The 20,040-nt window shown below is 47.3% G+C and overlaps 1 long non-coding RNA gene across 5 annotated transcripts in view; it reads right to left on the reverse strand.

The window, feature by feature from the left end:
- Positions 1-20,040, reverse strand: part of LOC309374120 — a 74,196-nt gene that overhangs the window by 41,326 nt on the left and 12,830 nt on the right. For all 5 annotated transcript variants that reach the window (XR_014170356.1, XR_014170357.1, XR_014170358.1 and 2 more), the window contains exon 3: positions 7,583-7,737. This is a non-coding gene — a long non-coding RNA (uncharacterized lncRNA). The remainder of the gene's footprint in view (positions 1-7,582; positions 7,738-20,040) is intronic.

Below are 20,040 nucleotides of genomic sequence, written 5' to 3' on the forward strand. Positions count from 1 at the left end.
AAAACCAGAAGAAAACTAATGCACGTGAGGGCTCCAAAGATGATGGAAGGAGGCCAAAGGAACAGGAATGAAGAAAATAACAAATCAATTATTATTTCCAAGTATTTGCACATGCTCAAAGATGAATACTTTTACACCAAGTTAGAGCAGCTGTAATTGACATTATAGAATGGGCTGCACAACCAGTGATCCAAGCATGGATTGCGAGGTGTTTAGCAACCCCCACTTCCATGTTTGCAGTCCTAGGCAGGCAGCAAAAAGCAGAAAGTTTATCACGCCCCTTGTATGCCACAACCTATGCAAGTCTATTCTATAGAGCAGGGGTGGCTTTCCAGATGTTGTTGAATTCCAGCTTCCATCATCCCTATTAGCCATGCTGGCTGGAGCTAATGGGAGTTGGAGTGCAATCACTTTTAATTATTTATATAGTTAAATACAATAATCAAGTACTAGGCTGTTAAAAATACTAGTGCTTAACAGAAAGATGTAGTTCAATAAAACTGTATACCGTTATTATTAATAATTACCCTCCTATCCTATACAATCTACTGCTAGTATGCCCTGCTATCCTATACAACGGAAGATGCACTCTTCCATTGTCTCCTGAGACAGACGGGTGCCAATTACGGTAACTTTTCCTATACATATTCCAATAGTTAAATAGCCTCACTCTGTCTAATAGTAGGACCAATGCTGCCAACAAAGTCCAGCCTTTATTTGCAGAAAATGATCTAACTGGGAATTAGCATCCTCAAACATTTTGCAAACCTGTAATAAGGGATTGGTCCCTACTAAAGACTGGAAAGCCAAACTCAAGCAAAGCTTGAAACACAGAGGAAGTGAGAAAGGAAGCTTGTGGGTATTTGTTTCTTCTCCCTCTCCCTCTCCCTCCACCCCCACTAAAGCCAAGAAATAAAGAGAACTAGCTTTAGCCAGGTTGTGTTACTGAGGGCTCACCCAGACTTCTTTTCATGCCACATCTCTAAACACAGGTCTGCAGAAAACCCTAATTGCCGTTAGTTCCATTTCAGTGTTAAGGAGCAGGTTTTCACATGGGAAATGCCAGGAAGGAGTCCTAAGACATGGCACTTTAAAGTGCAGGTCTGTGCCTAGAAAGTGGGGCAAAAGGTACATGTGGATGAGCCCTGGATCACCACACCCCCTACACACACACACACACACAGAGAGAGAGAGAGAGAGAGAGAGAGAGAGAGAGAGAGAGAGAGAGAGAGAGATTATAGTGCCTCTGAGGGTACAAAAAGTGCTTTCTCCTAATCAGGGTGTTCACACCCCCTATTCCTTGAGTCCTGAGGAGTCAATTCATAGTAACCAGCAAAGTTAAGATGGTAATTCCGTACCTCAGATGCTTCAGAGATTATTGGAATGGCATCTTGTTCCTCATGTTGCTGCTTGAGGCCAATGAGCAATATAAAAGCCAGACAGGATTTCTGTGAAACTTAACTGCAAAATGTGGACTCCTGTCCAATCAGCAGCCACACTGTCTGCCCCAGGAGTAGATAACAGGAGTACTCACTCTTTTCTGCTGGGTCTTCCTTCCCCAAGAGCAGGTAACAGGAGCAATATAATCACATGAAGAGCAGAATAACTCACTGTCCACCAGCAGTAGATGGGAATGATTCCTTACATCCTGCTAGGGACTGACTGATGCTTAACCATGGCCGATAAGTGTTCTTTTCATGCCCGCATATGTGATCACTGTACATAGCATGGCTGATGGCCAGGGAGTGAACATCACTGGGTCCCATTGTACATGCATGCATTGGAAAATGTCTCCAATTTATGGGATGTTCATGCACTTGCTGAAAGTGCATTTTCCCACTCTCTTCTTTGGGCGAGGAACTGCTTTCTTCCCAGGTGTGCAGCTTGATGCTCACTGAATAAGGGACCAGAAGTAGCATTTCTGAACATGAATAGCCTGCATTGTGGAGAAAACAGCTACACATGCAACATGGCTCTAAATGTGTTCACTTAGAAGCATATTCAGGATTTAAGCCTATGGACTGAGTAGACCAAGACATTTTGTCTGTACAGCAGCTGACACATTGGTGTGTTAAATAAATATTAAGTAGTTATAACTGTGTTCCCTTCATCTGCTTGGAATCCAGAATATTTCTTTTCTAGAACTGGGGGAGATGTTGCTTTCTGCATTCATTTCACACATGGAAGTTTTTGTTCTCCAGCCTGAGCCTTGTTTTAAGCAGTTAATCATAATCATTTTTTCCTGTTTTGTTTGTTTAGCTACAGGATGTTTAAGATTCCTCTCTTCTTTTGCCCTTTCTGCAGCTGCTCTTATTGTTTTGCCTGTGTCTCTGCTGTCTTGCGGTAGCTTTCTAGGCATTTCACAACAGGATGAAGATCAACCCCCCCCCCAAAAAATAAAGATTTTTGTTGTTTAGTTGTTTAGTCATGTCCAACTCTTTGTGACCCCATGGACCAGAGCACGCCAGGCACTCCTGTCTTCCACTGCCTCCCACAGCTTGGTGAGACTCACATTGGTAGCTGCGAGAACACTGTCCAACCATCTCATCCTCTGTCGTCCCCTTATCCTTGTGCCCTCAATCTTTCCCAACATCAGGGTCTTTTCCAGGGAGTCTTCTCTGCTCATGAGGTGGCCAAAGTACTGGAGCCTCAGCTTCACGATCTGTCCTTCCAGTGAGCACTCAGGGCTGATTTCCTTAAGAATGGATGGGTTTGATCTTCTTGCAGTCCATAGGACTCTCAAGAGTCTCCTCCAACACCATAATTCAAAAGCATCAATTCTTCGGTGATCAGCCTTCTTTATGGTCCAGCTTTCACTTCCATACATCACTACTGGGAAAACCATAGCTTTAACTATGTGGACCTTTGTTGCCAAGGTGACGTCTCTGCTTTTTAAGATGCTGTCTAGGTTTGTCATTGCTTTTCTCCCAAGAAGCAGGTGAAAATAAAGATTAGAAAATGGCAAAACAATGAGGAATCACAATAAACTAGATTCATTTCTGAGATTGGAAGTCCTCTCTTGACTCTTCTTCTTTTTTAATTGGGTTTTATAAACAAGAATAATGTTATACAAACAAGTTTACCAAGTTTTCTCATGTCATTTGTATGTCAGAAAGACAGCATAATAAATGTGGAAAAATATCTACATCATATGTTTTATTATTAGTGGCCAGTGTATAAGCTCTTGGTTTATGGTCCAGCAGCTCTATAAGGCTACCTATCAAAGTGTTAAGCTGAACCATTTCCTTGAGAAATAACTAAGCACAAAACTGGACGTTCAGCAAAGACCCAGATTCAGGAACTCAGATTGCTACAAACAGTCTAAAGAAATAGAAGGGGAGGACATACTTGGGGGGGGGGGGAGCAGAAAGTGTGTCCGGCTCTGTTTCCCCCACCTTTGCTTTACAGGATATGTTTCAGATGTCACAGACAGATCAGTTTCAGGCAATTGACGAATAACCAGTCATCTCTCAACCAAATGTGGTCTGGACCAACTAGCCAATTGGCCTTTCCTGGAATGAAAACACAACAATGCTCTCTTTTTTTGCCAGGGTCGGGAGAGAGATGAAGACCTTTGGCAGCATAAAAAATGTACCCTGCTCTGCCTCCTTCCATACATGTTTTTTTCCACCTGATAGCAGATAGTAAAATGGTACTGAAGCCTTTTTGTGTTGAAGCTGTGCAAACACATACACATGTGCTACAAAAAACAAACAAATGAGCACAGCAACCAGAGTGCCATCAGAAAACAGCATGGAGGATGAAGTTGAAACAAGCATAGCAAATCTTCTTTGTCTTATATTTTAGATTGTTCCAGTGCTATTTTTCTAACACCTCCCTTTTTCTCTTATAATGGCAATGATGCCCACCTGAGAAGTGCCAGAAATGAGTTCCGGCGAGTCCCTGCTGGAAAAAAGCCCTGGATTAATTCATGAAACAAGTAAATGTAATTATGCATCGGTAAGAGACCATGTAAAAGGTCCTTTCTGACCAAAAGGTGGCAGTGTTGCTCTCCCCTCTAACTCTAGGCAAGGGGGAATGTCAAAATGTCACTATCTAGTTATATAAATATACTTTTCAGACCTACAATAAGGGTATTATGACTTTTTCATGCAATCAGCAGTATACTTTTTTAAATCTGAGCATGATTTGAATTCAAAAGTGGCAGTAGGAAAATATCCTAGTCAACACATACAAGCCACTATGCAATTTATCATTTACTGTCTGCTGCTATTTGCCAACTCCCCTAAAACCGGCTTTTGGGGGGGGTGGTATTTATGTATTTATGGAATTTGTTGTGTGGCACTCTGCAAGAGAATAGCTTACTGAAGAATGATTCAGTTGAAACAATATTTTCTCTAATTAGGAAGTAAGAACATGTTGGCTTTTGCAGTAATTACTGTGCATTCTTTATCAATTATTCCTTGGAAAATCAGATTGCGACCACTGTACCCTGAAACAATATTTGCAAAGTAGGATGAATCAGGGTGTTGAATCATGAGCTAAAACATCTCTTGTATGATCTAAAACATCTCTTGGATAAATCACAAGACTTGCTCAAGGTGCCAAAAACAACAGAAATGGCATCATGACATTTACAAAAATGAGAAAGCCCTGATTTCCAAACACCTAATCCTATGCAAACTTTCTAAAGTTAGCAAGGCAAAGTTCAACAGAGAAGTAGGGCTCATTTCACCCCCCTGTCAAATGCTGAAGGTTACAGTTTCACACAATCCCAAACCAGCTTTGGCCTTTCCTTCTAATCCATAATTATCTCCACCTAGAATGTTTCCCCTTTCATTTGTATAGTCTTGGTTGCCTCCCTTTAAGCCTTAGTTTCCTGTTTATTAGCTGCCTACCATGCAAAAGCAGCAGAGAATCTGGAAGCAGCAATCCCTGTGCTCACTTAGTGCCATGTGAATGGATGCTGTGAATATATCCACATGGCTTTTCAAGACATGTCTGTGTGTTATGCCAACATGCACCAGACTCTGAAATAGTGCATATGATATGCCATATGATGGCTGAGCACACACAGGGTCCTCCTATGTCACTCTGCCCCTGAGCTCCCCCACAACCCCCCATGCAGGTTCTCATAGCTGAGCCAAGATAAGCCGCCTGACTTTCCAAAGATGGCTGACCTTTCATCAACACAACACATCAGCCATCTTCATCCCTCAGCATAGGAATGATTTTTACTACATCACCTTATCTGGAAAAGTTTTGCATTACTTGCGTCTCTGCTGGCTCACCCCCCCCCCAAAACAACAACAACAACAACTGTACTGCTTCTGGGCTCTTCCTAGAAGTTTGAGAGCTTTTCTATACATACATTATGCAGAAAGAAAGGGTACAATTCTCAGCTCCATCACCATACTGCAGGTAAGGAGGTCATGTTTTCTACAATAAACAAGGGAGTGGTTTGTTGCATGTGTTATGTGTGTGATTGTTTGAACGTGTTTGCAAGGGTGAAAATTAGAAAACGTGTCATCCACCTTCAGCCTGAAGTCGTACTGGCCATATCTGTACCTCCTTCTTCCGTGTAATGTGTAGTAGAACAGATGTGTGGCTCTCTTAGGTGCCAGAGGTTCTTTCCATTTGTAGACTCTGTGCTTGTTGCTTAATTCATAGCATGTTTTAGCCACCACTGACACCATGTCACTTTAAATAGTCTGGCTTTTTTAGATGTTTTATTCCTACTGCCTCTGCCTCTATAAACATGATTGTTTCCTCCTGATGAAATCAAGTGCCTCTCGGACAGGAAGTGTTCCCATTCCACTATGGGTTCATTGTGACCTCTATTTGCAGCCTATTTTCCAAGTCATCAAAACAACTTTAAAAGATGCATTTGAAACAAGTTTCTTTTAAACTTTTCCCAAAGCACAGTTCTCTGTAAAATCCGCATGTGGGTATCCTGACAGTTGGTGACTGTGGTGGGCTGATGCACACAACCAGTTCGCCCAATAGAACAGAATGCTGACCTCCCCCCCCCCTTCCCAAAATAGTAAAAGTGTAATGTTATTAATTGGCCTTAAATCTAGCTATATATACACTCTGAAAGAGATACGGTAATACCCCTGCTGAATCATTATTGTATTTATGAGGATGAGGAACCGAACCCTTGGCTTAGCTCCTTTGTGTGCCAATGCAGAATTTTTATATACAAGGCCAGTTGTAATAAATACGTTATTATTTTTCAAAAAAGAAACTCTGTAATAATACAGCTGTTAGGGAAGGTGATCACAATGATGATGTTTGTGACACGGCCAATGTGTTTAGTAGCTGGAGTTTATATAGGGAAGGAGGAGTCACCTATCATCACATCATTTATCAGGCTGTTTATTGCCTTGGGTGACACATGTGCTTGTTTAGTTAGCGCTGGTGTGCAGCCTAGATTATTTCTTTGGCTCTGGCTCTAGAGCAGAAAAAGCAAAATGTCTCAATTTTCAAAATAAACATATGGAGTAACTAAGGCCCAGGTGTATGTGTTTACACACACCCATACATGTATGTGTTTATTTTATGTCCTATTTCCTTTGTTTTATTGCTCTTCTTTATCTTTCTAATGTTCATAGGTGTTTACTACAGCAATGTACAGAGAGATGCACAGTTGCTGTTTTGATTGATTAGCTCTTTTGTGAGGGTTACCTTATCCCACACTTCCTTCAACTACAAGGTAATCTGGAATCAAGGGTGGCGCTGTGGTCTAAACCACTGAGTCCCTTGGGCTTGCTGATCTGAAGGTCGGCAGTCTGAATACGTGCGACGGGGTGCTCTGTCCCAGCTTCTGCCAACCTAGCAGTTCAAAAGCACACCAGTGGAAGTAGATAAATAGGTACCCCTGCAGCGGGAAGGTAAATAGAGTTTCTGTGCGCTCTGGCTTCCGTCACGGTGTTCCGTTGCACCATAAGTGGTTTAGCCATGCCGGCCACATGACCTGGAAAGCTGTCTGTGGACAAACGCTGGCTCCCTCAGCTTGAAGCGAGATGAGCACCATACCCCATAGATGCCTTTGCCTGGACTTAACCATCCAGGGGTCATTTACCTTTACCTTTTACCTTAGTTTTACCTAATCTGGAATCATAGAATTGTGGAGTTGGAAGGGACCCCAAAGGACATCTAGTCCAACCCCATACAAGAATCCCAGAGAGGAGACCATCCAACCTCTGTTTAACCTTGCACCCACCCACATACATGAAGGTACGTTCACCACCTTCTACTATCAAACAGCTCTTACCACCAGAAAGCTCTTCCTAATGCTTAGTCAGAATCTCGTTTCTTGTTGGTTGAATCCATTGGTTCATTGTTGTTTTTTTGCTAAGGAACAGCAAAAAACAATCTTGCCCCATCTTCCATGGGAAAGCCCTTAAGATATTTTAAGATGGCTATCACTTCACCTCTCAGTCTTCTCCAGACTAAACAAACCCAACTCCCTTAACCAGGAGCAACACATTTCCCCAGAACTGTCATATGGTTTTGTATGAAGGTAATAAATGCCACTTAAGAGTGCTGCTGTTTGAGTAATGGGCAATAAGAAATCTCTTCCACATTCATTTGCATAGGAAATAAAAGGATGCTATACCGTGTCAAACTTGTCTCTTCTGGAAGTTCCTTGTATAACTCTTCTGTGATAGCTACCGTAAGTCTTTCTGCTAAGGCCACATCCCACACAGCATTAAACCAGAGCCATGGGTCTTTCTGATTGATTTTTCCATTGCTGGGCTATCACCAGGCATGCTGCAGTCAGGGGGAAAAAAACCCATTAATACTTAAAATCCTTAAGACAACTTGAGGTAACACTCAGTGTGAGGAGTGTTAATGCTGGATTAGGCTGCAGTGGTTGTTTAGTGGTAATAGAAATAGCCGTGAAAACATTGATCCAAAATTTTTGTACAATAATACATTCCCACTATACATGCATATCACATCCAGGCTTCCCACAGCTTTTTCAACACAGAACGTTAGCTAGTCTTATTGGTGTCCAATAGCACTGAAAAAAATTGAATCAACTTAAAACAAATAAAATATGCTAAGTGACAGTGTCACGGCCACCCAGGACGGGTCCCAGCTCACAAGAGACCTCACTCCGTTGCAGTTTATTTACAGGAAAAGTTTATTGAAGATTTCTGCTTCTCGTACAGTTCAGCATCGTGGCCGTACGTCTGTCACGTTAGACCGCTGAAGTCCCCTCTGACTCCTCCCCTCTTCCACACCAACTTAATAGCCTGGCTCTAGACCACCTCTTCCTCTCCTTTCTTTTCCGCAGGGTCTTCCTGCCCCCCTGGGTTCCCTCTCTCCGTGACTCGCCTGAGGCTGAATCCTCTGCCGCCTCTTCCCCCCTCCTTCTGGCTTTAGGGCCGGGCTCCTCCCCTGAGCTCTCTCCACTTCCGCGCGCCTCTACGTTTGAACTTGGCGCGCGTACGTTGCTGCTGACCTTTCTTTCGACCGCTACACCACCCCTTGTTCTGCTCTCCACCCTTTCCGGCTGAACACCTTGCTCCAACCCCCTTTCTCTGTTCTCTCCTAATCCTGCTCCCTCCGAGAGGCTGACGACTCCACCCCCTTTACTCCGTTCCGGCTGAGACGCCTCTTGCTGCGTCTGTCTTCCACTGGGCTCCTCTCCGCTTCTCCCTTCTCCTCCCTTTTGCTTGATTAAGGTAACCCCCTTTTGAGAATCCTCTGACTCGCTGCTCAGACTCGTGGATTCCCTCAGAATTCCGTCATCTTCTTCCTCATCCTTCTGCCCCTCCTCCCACTCGCTCTCCGTCTCCTCTGTCATCTCCTCCTCTCTCCCAGAAACCCTGACATCCATCCCCCCCTCGAAGCCCCCCCTTCCCCCCTCCCGCTCGCCGGGTGCAGGTTGAGGAAAACGTGGTTCTTCCGGGGTCGGTTCAGGATACAAGTTGTCCACTTCAACGTTCTCCTCTGTCATCTCCGTATATGTGTGTTCGAACTCGGGTTCCCCACCCACAGACCTCACAGTCTCTTCCTCCATCACTGCTTCTCCTGGCGCTGCCTGCCAAGGACCTACCATCCATCTCTGACTCCATGCCTCCCTTGGCTGATCCACCCACCAACAAGGGCCTGTCACCTCCCCCCCCAGTCTCGGATCCCTGGTCGGGCTTGTTTCGGGCGTATGGCCCTCGGGTGAGGAGAAACCCTCGAACGTGCTGTCTGACAAAGTGGGCGTGAAAAGCCAATCATCAAAATACTCCTCGGGCATGGGCTTGTGCGGAAAAAGTGCATGGAACTCCTCCTTCAACAGGGGTTCGTCCAACGCGTAACCCGGCACCCAGCTATTGGCAGAAGCCGGAGTGCCTTCCCTGGCTAGAAAATATTCAACTCCCTCCTCCCCCCATCTCGAGTCCAGTATCTCTGTGACCTCGTTAAGAGGTTCTGGTCTTGGCGATTCCCCCCCCTCAGGCGCCCTCCTACGTGGCTCTGGGAGTGCTCCTGACTCTTGAAACCTGTGTGGGGTTTTGTAGGGAGTGAGCACCGACCTATGAAAGACCGGGTGCACCCTGGAACCCTCCGGAAGGGCTAGACGAAAAGCCACCGGATTGATCTTAGCCTCAACTTGATATGGCCCTAGCTGCCTGTGTCCTAACTTCTTCTTGGCCAATGACCTGGCCGGCATCGCGTGTGCCGCTAACCACACCCAGTCCCCAATCTGGATGTCCTCTCCCGCCCTCCTGTGCTTATCGGCCTGCACCTTATACGCCTGTTTTGCCAGCTCCAAATGTCTCCGCAGCTCCTCGTGCACCTCTTGCAACTCCGCTGCAAACTGGTCGGCATCTTGAGGCCCCCCCCCTCCTGGTGCCGCAAATCTCGGGAAGGTTCTGGGATGACGGCCATTGTTCGCGAAGAAAGGCGTCACCCCGGTGGATGCGTGTTTCGTGTTGTTGTAGGCGAATTCAGCCATCGGCAGATAGTCCACCCACGCCGCAGGTCGCTGGTTGGCGTAGCACCGCAGGTACTGCTGCATGATCGCGTTGACCCTCTCCGCTTGACCGTTGGTTTGTGGATGTCTCGCCGATGTCAGGTTGATTTTGACGTGCAAGATGCCCAGAAGCTTTCGCCAGAAAGTGGAAACAAACTGGCGCCCCCTGTCGGACAAGACGGACTGCGGAAGTCCATGCACTCTGAAGACGTGATCGATGAAGAGCTTTGCGGTCTGTTCTGCCGTCGCCACCTTGGCACAAGGGATGAAATGCGCCATCTTGGTGAACAAGTCCACCACCACTAACACCGCCGTCTTACCTCTGGAGCTGGGCAGGTCCGTAACAAAGTCCAACGCTACCCTCTCCCACGGTTGCTGCGGTGTCTCCAGCGGTTCTAGCAATCCCGCCTGCTTCTGGTGCACTGGTTTGGACCTCTGGCAGATATCACACCTGGCGACGTAGTCCGCCACCTCTCCTCTCATCTGGGGCCACCAAAAGTCTCTAGCCACCAACTCCATCGTCTTCTCTTTGCCGAAATGGCCCGCACTAGGGGCGTCATGCAACTGTTGCAGAACCTTGGCTCGAAGATCGTCGGTGGGCACGTAAAGGGCACCCTTACGAGTCAAAAGTCCATCTTGCAATTGGAACTCATCGTTGTCTCGCGACCCTCCGCGTAGCTCCTCCATCTTGGACTGTGCAAACTGATCCCTTTGCAACGCGCGTCGCACCGCGTCCAGGTCGACTGCGATGGTAGCGCACGTCCACGCCTGCGGTGCGAAAATGTGCTTTGCTGCGATTGGAGCTGCTTCCTCCAAGTATTGCGGCTTTCGGGACAGCGCGTCTGCAATAACATTGGAGTCTCCTGGGATGTATTCTATTTTGAAGTCGAAATCCGCAAAGAACTCCGCCCAGCGCATGTGTCGCTGGGTCTGTAACTTAGCCGTCCGCCAATACTCTAAGTTCTTGTGATCCGTGCGGACTTGCACCGTGTGCTTGGCTCCTATTAAGAAGTGTCGCCACGCTTTGAAAGCTGCATGAATGGCCAACAACTCCCTGTCCCATATGGTATAATTGCGCTCCGTCTTGCTGAGCTTCCGGGAGTAGAACGCACCCGGTCTCCAGTTGCCTTGTGAATCCTCTTGCAAAAGAACGGCCCCAACCGCTCTGTCTGACGCATCGGTCTCTACCCGCATGGGTCTGCCGGGATTCACGTGGAGCAGCTGCTCTTCGGAGGCGAAAAGACCTTTAAGCGTCCGGAAGGACCGCTCCGCTTGTTCGGTCCAGACGAACTTCTTCTTCTTGGAACTGAGGGTGTCAGTGATAGCCGCCGTCGCGTTCGCAAAACCTTTAATAAACTTGCGGTAAAAATTGGCAAAGCCGATGAACCTCTGGACCTCTTTCCGATTTCGAGGGCTTTTCCAGTCCAACAGCGCTTGAACCTTAGCCCTGTCCATGGCCAGTCCCTCGTCGGACAACTTGTAGCCAAGGAAATCAACCTCTCTGACATCAAACTGGCATTTTTCCAACTTGGCGTACAGCCTGTGGTCCTTCAGCCTCTGCAGGACCTCCCTCACGTCCTTATCGTGATCCTCCGGCGATTCCGAGAAAATCAGGATATCGTCGAGAAAGCAGACACACTTCTTGTAGAGGAGACCTGCTAGCACGTGGTGCATAAATGCTTGAAAAACGTGGCTGCCATTTTGGAGACCGAAAGGCATGACTCTGTATTCGTATGTGCCCAGAGGGGTGAACATGGCGGTCTTCCACTCATCTCCCTTCCGGATGCGGATGAGATTGTAAGCTCCACGTAGGTCCAGCTTGGTGAAAATCTTGCCCCTCCTGACGGTCGCTAAAAGGTCGTCAATCTTGGGCATGGGGAAAGCTTTGGGCTTAGTCAAGCTGTTTATGAACCTGTAATCCACTATAAGCCTTTTTTGGGGCGTGTTTTTCTTCTTCACAAAGAACACAGGGCTGCCACCCGCTGCTTTAGACTCCTGGATGAAACCTCGCTTGAGGTTATGGTCTATGAACTCCCGAAGCTCTTGCATCTCGTCTTCCGACATGGAGTACAGCTTGGCAGCAGGCAGTTGCGCCCCTGGCACTAAATCAATCGCGCAGTCGTAAGGTCTGTGAGGCGGCAACTTGTCAGCTTCCTTCTCACAGAAAACCTCCAAGAAGTCCTGGTACTTGTGAGGCACTGTTTGCACCATACCCAGATGCAACTGCTGCTCGGCTTCTCCTCCCTGATCGGTCTGAAAGCAATGCTGAGCGCAATACGATGAACAAAAGGTGATCTGCCGCTGGTACCACGCAACCGCGGGACTGTGCCTCTCCAGCCAACTCATGCCTAACACGATGGGTGTGTCCGACAAGTGGGTGACATTGAAACTAATAAGTTCTCGATGGTTGCCAATCTGCATCATCATGGGAGGGGTTTGCTGCACCACTTGCCCCCCCAGCAACTTCCTGCCGTCTACCGTGACCACGTTTAGAGGCGTCGTTGCAGGCAGGAGCGCCATGTTGTGCTGCTTAACGAACTGCAGTCCCACGAAGTCGGCGTTGCTTCCCGAATCGATCGTTATTGGAACCTCGAGGAGTCTCCCATCAGGCAACTGGAGAGTTGCTGTGAGCAGAACTGCCGGTCTGGGAGGCAAAGGGTCCACGCTCTGCAGTGATGCTGGGGGCTTGTCTACAGATCCGCCTGGCTGAGCCCCAGTAGCTCTGCTTCCAGCCAGGCACTGTCGTTTCCCTGAAGCTGCTCCCCTGGTTGCACCTCTGCCGTTACAGTTGCTAGTGCTGCAGTGTGCTTCTGGAGCCTCTGGGGGCACTCTTTCGCCATATGGTGCGCACTGTCACAGATGTAACACTTCCTGGTTCCTCTAGGAGGCTTCGCTTTGGCTGCACCAGGGACAGGGCTCTGGGCTGGCTTCTGAGCCCTAGCACCACCAATCTCCATTGGCTCCTCGCTGTCCTTCCCCATTGGCGAGGGGTGCGCACGGCTGAAATCCCTGTGCACAAAAGGGAGAGTCCTCACTTGCGCACGCGCTTGGGGCCCGTCCTCCTCGTGCCACGGACGTCCCTCATGTCGGATTCCAATAGCTAAAGCCCGTTGCACCACGTCTTCTAGGGTCTGGGGTCTGTCCCCCCTAGCGATCTCATCCTTGATGGGGGGGCTCAACCCCTCCCAAAAAAGATCTCTGACCGGCTTACTGTCCTTTGGCCAATCTAAGGCGGTGAGCAATGCAAAAAATTTAGAGTGGTATTGGCGCACAGTCGCTTTCCCCTGCCTCAGCCCGTGCATTTGACGGCGCGCAATGTCCACATCCACAGAGGATTGAAAACAAGAATCCATCGCTTTGATGAACGCAGTTGAATTGCGACGGGCCGGTCCATCTTCGCGCCACAGATTGCGTAGCCAAGCCCTGGCCTCCCCATGCAGGTGCGAAACAATGAACCCCACTTTCTCCTCCTCATCTTTAAAATCGTGACGGAGTAAATGCAGTGCATATACGACGTCCGCTCTGAAATTGGGATAGTCTTGCAAGTTGCCATTAAAATGCGGAACCAGGGCACCCCCCCTCCGTCCAAGCGCAATGCCCTCCGCTCTGGAACCTGGGGCCCCCGCCCTGTCCGCGTGTTCCCACCTTGCCTGCAAATCCTGGCACGTCTTCTCCAAGTCGTCATTCTTCTTCTGCGAAGCAATGACTGCCGATGTGAGAGCGGTAACCTGATCCCGCAGTGCAACCAGCTGCTCCTCAGCGCTCATGGCTGCTCCCGTTCGTGAGCTTCGCAAAAAAAAAATTTTTGCTTTCAGAGAGGGGACTTACTGTCACGGCCACCCAGGACGGGTCCCAGCTCACAAGAGACCTCACTCCGTTGCAGTTTATTTACAGGAAAAGTTTATTGAAGATTTCTGCTTCTCGTACAGTTCAGCATCGTGGCCGTACGTCTGTCACGTTAGACCGCTGAAGTCCCCTCTGACTCCTCCCCTCTTCCACACCAACTTAATAGCCTGGCTCTAGACCACCTCTTCCTCTCCTTTCTTTTCCGCAGGGTCTTCCTGCCCCCCTGGGTTCCCTCTCTCCGTGACTCGCCTGAGGCTGAATCCTCTGCCGCCTCTTCCCCCCTCCTTCTGGCTTTAGGGCCGGGCTCCTCCCCTGAGCTCTCTCCACTTCCGCGCGCCTCTACGTTTGAACTTGGCGCGCGTACGTTGCTGCTGACCTTTCTTTCGACCGCTACACCACCCCTTGTTCTGCTCTCCACCCTTTCCGGCTGAACACCTTGCTCCAACCCCCTTTCTCTGTTCTCTCCTAATCCTGCTCCCTCCGAGAGGCTGACGACTCCACCCCCTTTACTCCGTTCCGGCTGAGACGCCTCTTGCTGCGTCTGTCTTCCACTGGGCTCCTCTCCGCTTCTCCCTTCTCCTCCCTTTTGCTTGATTAAGGTAACCCCCTTTTGAGAATCCTCTGACTCGCTGCTCAGACTCGTGGATTCCCTCAGAATTCCGTCATCTTCTTCCTCATCCTTCTGCCCCTCCTCCCACTCGCTCTCCGTCTCCTCTGTCATCTCCTCCTCTCTCCCAGAAACCCTGACAGACAGGTATAGTAATTAGCAATATATTTTGTTCCCTGACAGCAAACACATTTTCCCTGATTTACTAAACTGCAGAAAATGCTTTGATTTCCTTGATTCTGTCTTTACCAGAACATCAGTAATAATAACTTTTCTTCTGTAATTCCAGTTACAGATAGGTAGCCGTGTTGGTCTGCCATAGTCAAAACAAAAAAAATTCCTTCCAGTAGCACCTTAAAGACCAACTAAGTTAGTTCTTGGTATGAGCTTTCGTGTGCATGCACACTTCTTCTGTGTATCTGAAGAAGTGTGCATGCACACGAAAGCTCATACCAAGAACTAACTTAGTTGGTCTTTAAGGTGCTACTGGAAGGAATTTTTTTTGTTTTTTCTTCTGTAAGGTACTAAATAGTGGCAAATCCTTACAATTCCTATGTAGCTGTCATTTTAAGGACACTCACTTGGGAATCCCAAATGAACACAGTAGGGCTTACTTTTGAGGAAATCTGCATAGGACTGGGCCTTGCATTTTGTAGGTCCCTGGCAATTTTCACAGAGCATTTGTCACATTTCCCTGAAATATATTTTGTCTGAAAGAATATGCTAAAAGGGTGGCCCAGTGTATGTCTCCACCCAAGGGACACGGGTGGCGCTGTAGTCTAAACCACAGAGCCTAGGACTTGCTGATCAGAAGGTCGGTGGTTCAAATCCCCGCGACGGGGTGAGCTCCCGTTCCTCGGTCCCTGCTCCTGCCAACCTAGCAGTTCAAAAGCACGTCAAAAAGTGCAAGTAGATAAATAGGTACTGCTTCAGCGGGAAGGTAAATGGCGTTTCTGTGCACTGCTCTGGTTCACCAGAAGCGGCTTAGTCATGCTGGCCACATGACCCAAAAGCTGTACGCCGGCTCCCTCGGCCAATAAAGTGAGATGAGCGCCGCAACCCCAGAGTCGGTCACGACTGGACCTAATGGTCAGGGGTCCCTTTACCTTGACCTATGTCCCCACCCCTTATATTCAATACCGGAACTACATATCCTCTTGAAGTGAAAAATGGCATCCAGCTACTTGTGTGTCTGCAAGGCATGACCACAAATGGTGGGTGGGGCAGATTTGGGAAGTAACTCTACCCTGGATCATCTGTTCATGGCATTAAGGGATTTTCAGTGAACAAATCTAGCTCTACCAAAAGCCAGATCTGAAGAGAGATTTTGTGTGTGTGTTTTCTAACCCAGAATCTCTGAGGGGACTTAGCAGAGAGACAGAAGCAACAGCAAAACATGTAGATTAAAAGATACTGCTGTCCTGACCCAGCAAGGGCAGAAGTTCAGACTCCCAGGACTTATACCAGGCCTGGCTGATTCAGAGGCTGCACACTGCCTGCGAATTGCAGAGAGTGATCTTGCATAGCCCTATTTCACTCTGCGCCTGAAGATGACTCTGAGGTCTGAGAGCACAGTCCCAGGAAGTTCTCACTACGCTATATCCCAGCCTCCAGCATGCTATGGAGTCTCACCCCAGAGTTCCCATGTTAGCTTCAGCAGTGAAGGAGCAGCAGTTTGACAGGAAGAAATTAAGCAGGCACTGCTTTTCCTGGCATGCACATAAATTGAAGGAGAAACCTTCACCTGCTTAATTTCTGTGTGTCAGGCTGCTGTTATAAAGGCATAGCTGCAGAGCCAGTAAAAAAAAGTTGGCAACCCCATATGGGATGAAAGGGGGAGGGTGAAATGCATAAGCCAAAGCCTGGGAGTGTCTGACAAAGGGTGCCTGAAATTAAACAGATCTGGGAAATTCCATCCTTTGACGTCCCGCAAAGGAAAAAAACAAAACAAAATAAAATACAAAGATCATATCATAATTAAACTGGTAAAAGGGGAGCTAAGAGCAATTCTGCTGGAGTTTGCCACTTTAGTTGGTGTTTTTGCTACATATTAGGAGCACTTCCACGTTGGTGTTGTACTGTATTGTCTTCTGGAAAAATAATACAAAATGGAGCAGGGGTATTTGTGACATACTAAGTGGTATTGAGTTCAAGTTGCATCCAGCAATAGGAAACAACAATAGGAAAATAACATTTTGGGACTTTTCAGTTTACAGAATAAAAGGAGGTAAAACCAGGGCATGATAGTAGTTTAACAAATGATTCATGGTGTAGGGAAAGTGGGTAGAAAGCCATTTTTCTTCCTCTCTCATAATACTAGGAGTGGTAGTCAACTAAATTCTATTCAGAGCAGACCCATTTAAATCAATGAACCTAAATTAGTCATGCCCATTAACCTGAATGGGTCCACTCTGGGTGGGATTCATGGTGAGTACCACCCTAGGACTCCAGACCTTGCAGCTGAAAGATTGTGAATGCTGCAGCTTAGTGGCAGGGCATCTGCTTTGCATGCAGATTTTCCCAGGTTCAGTCATCTGCAGGTATGACTGGGAGTGTCCCCTGCCTGAAACCCTGGACAGGCACAGCCGGTCAGTGCAGACAATACTGAGTTAGATAGACGGACCAATGGCCTGACTCAGTATAAGGCAGCTTAACATGTTCCTAATGTTGGAAGATTCAGGATACACGAAAGGAAGTACTTTTCCATCGAAGGACTCCACCAAGCACTATTTAAAATATTGGAAGAACATTACAAGCACTTTCTCCATTCTTGGCCAGGAGAGTATGTGTGACTTTTATGATCCATATTAGTCATGAGCCTGAAACTTTGATTTGAAACTTTTCTCATTATCCAGATTCTAGAATAAAAAAATATTTGGGCCCTAATCCAGAGGACTGCAGGAACAGTGGACAGCTTCATGTGGAGAAACAGTGCAGATCGCAGAGTGTCAAGATGCAAAGGGATCCCTGAAGCACAAACCACGGAGCAATGCAGCTCATCTCCGCTGGGTCTTGCCCCCATGAAGCAGTTGCCGAGACTGAAGATCCTCGCCTCCTCAGAGCTGCCTATGTCCTCTCCTCTCCAGGGTTTTTTCTAAGCAGTCTGAGACTGCACCTGCACAAAGCTAACTTCGCAGACTCTTCATGCCTCTCCTGGTTCTAGGAGACCAAGGGACAGGGGAGCTTGTTGCAGCAGGAGAGGGAGGCACCCATGCCTCTTCCCCAGCTGAACTCATCTCTGCCTCTTAGCCTCCCTTTTCTCTTGCACCAGCCAGTGTAGTGTATAAGAGCGGTAGTCTCGTAATCTGGTGAACCGGGTTCGCGTCTCTGCTCCTCCACATGCAGCTGCTGGGTAACCTTGGGCTAGTCACTTCTTTGAAGTCTCTCAGCCTCACTCACCTCACAGAGTGTTTGTTGTGGGTGAGGAAGGGAAAGGAGAATGTTAGTTGCTTTGAGACCCCTTAGGGATATCAAATCCAAACTCTTCTTCTTCTTCTTCTTCTTCTTCTTCTTCTTCTTGATTCTAGATTTCTCTCTGCCACAGACTCTCTGAGCTCACTAAATCCTGTTACCTCTTCAGCTTTTGACACCTCATCCTCCCAGTCTTCTTCCTCTTCTCCCTGTGACCACTCATCTTTCTCCCACCAACAATCCCTGGGCTCTGAGCCTTCGTCCAACCAGTCCATGGTTCCATACCCTTCTGAATCCCTCTAAGGAGCCCATCGTGATGTTGATAAATCCTCCAGAGATTAGGGAAACCATATCTTTACAATTTAGAGACCTTTCTTTGCATGGATGTCATTGTGTTTATTTAATGTATATTACTGCAAACTCAATAAAAATAGATCTGTGCTTTGAGTTATAAGGTACTGAACTGCTCCAAAATGGCATCCAGAAGACTGAATGGAGGAAGAGGTTGCAGTTCAGATCCTATATGAGATCTTACGGGGCAGTCACAATCATGAGTAACCAACTCATCACAATGAGTAACCCACAGTGTGCTAAAACACTGTCAACTAGCATTGCTAGTTGTGATGCGTTTTCAGTCTAAAAAAAATCTGAGGATTGTATGAGTTTAAACTTGAACTCCATGCTTCATTTGCCCCCAAGAGCCACCAATAAGGCTCTTCTATCACTACATATAGTATTCTGCACTGCCCCATCCACCTCCAGTGAGAGAGCATGCCAAATACCGCAACATGCAAGTACTGCTTTATAAGCAATATTTGCTTTATTATACTGTATCTGCTTAACTTCTGGGAGAGTTACAACTGCTGGAGATGGTATAGAGCAGCCTCAGAGAGGTGAACACTGAAACATGGTATATCACTGCCATACCATGATAAATGCACCCACTCCTTATATTAAAGGACCCTGTGAAAGGCACCATACTCATCACAAGACCATCTTAAGAAACAAGAGGTTCCTGGTTTCCCCATTTTCTTTTCCTTCATTAAAAAAGTGTATGCATTGGGACAACCCAATACAGAGGAGAGCTGGAATTCGTTCTTGGCTTCGTCAGGGCTGAACGCTGAAGAGAGCAACTGCGAAGCATTCCCTGCTGTCAGGCCGAGTGTGCATATCATCCAGAGCATTATTGGGGTCAGCAGAACTGCTCTCAGCATGAAAGTGGAAGCCTCCACGTGGCAGCATCTTGCGTCACTGCAGGGCCTGTTTGTCCAATTGCACATTCCAGTGTACGGCTGGCTGGTGGTGGTACACATAGGACTCTGGAGTTCTAATTAGTTTTACTGTGTTTATCATCAATAATTCCATGTCAAGCCATGATGACATCTGTTTTACAAAGCCAAACTACACACACACAAAATATAGCATATATTATAACTCATTCTACATTTTGGGACCTGTCAACAGTTTTGGAGGAAGAGTTTAGCAGTTTTACATCAGGGACAACAACTAAATGTTGGCACTGACCCCCAAATAGATGCAATAGATGTTGTTGATTTTAACCAGATATTATATGTATCAGTTGGCCACAGTATTAGGAAGCGTCCTTGGCAGTTTATAGCAGCAAGACAATGACGCTAGTGGTAATCTGCCAAAAACTATATTCTAGCTCTTCTTCTTATCTGGTAAATCAGTTAATGCTTTCAGCGTTTGCTTGTGATATTCAAGTTTATACTAGTTTGGTTACGTGCAAGCTCATCTACTTCATTCCACATGTGTTCTTGATCCCCATATGAAATGTACATCTGAACCAACAACCTTTTTATGGTGCTTTGGCTACCAAATCTACTCAGGAGGACTGGCATCAGGATTCAGCATTTTCAGGCACCTGCCAGGACTCCCAACCCAGCTGGAAGGTTGACTTGCAATGGCCTAGAACCCCTTGGTCCTCCTCTATGCGGTTGCTCCCTGTCACCCACATTCTTCAAGCAAGCAGAAAGAGGATGACAATAACTCACAGGGACCTCTGCATACCTTGTCCTCTCTGAGGGGTCCAGAGGTAAACAAATGGGCAGGGGCAACAGCAGTGAGCTGGAGGAGGGCCTACTGAGAGCATCTTGTCCAAGTGCCCCCCCAAAAAACTCCTGGAACCAAGCCCTGCCACTTTGACACTGTAGAGAAAAGGTGAGGAAACTGTGGCCCTCCAGATGTTGTTGGTCTCCAAACTCCCATCAATTTG

Source organism: Podarcis melisellensis, assembly GCF_964234715.1.
Source record: "Podarcis melisellensis genome assembly, chromosome: 1".
NCBI classification, from domain to species: Eukaryota; Metazoa; Chordata; class Lepidosauria; order Squamata; family Lacertidae; genus Podarcis; species Podarcis melisellensis.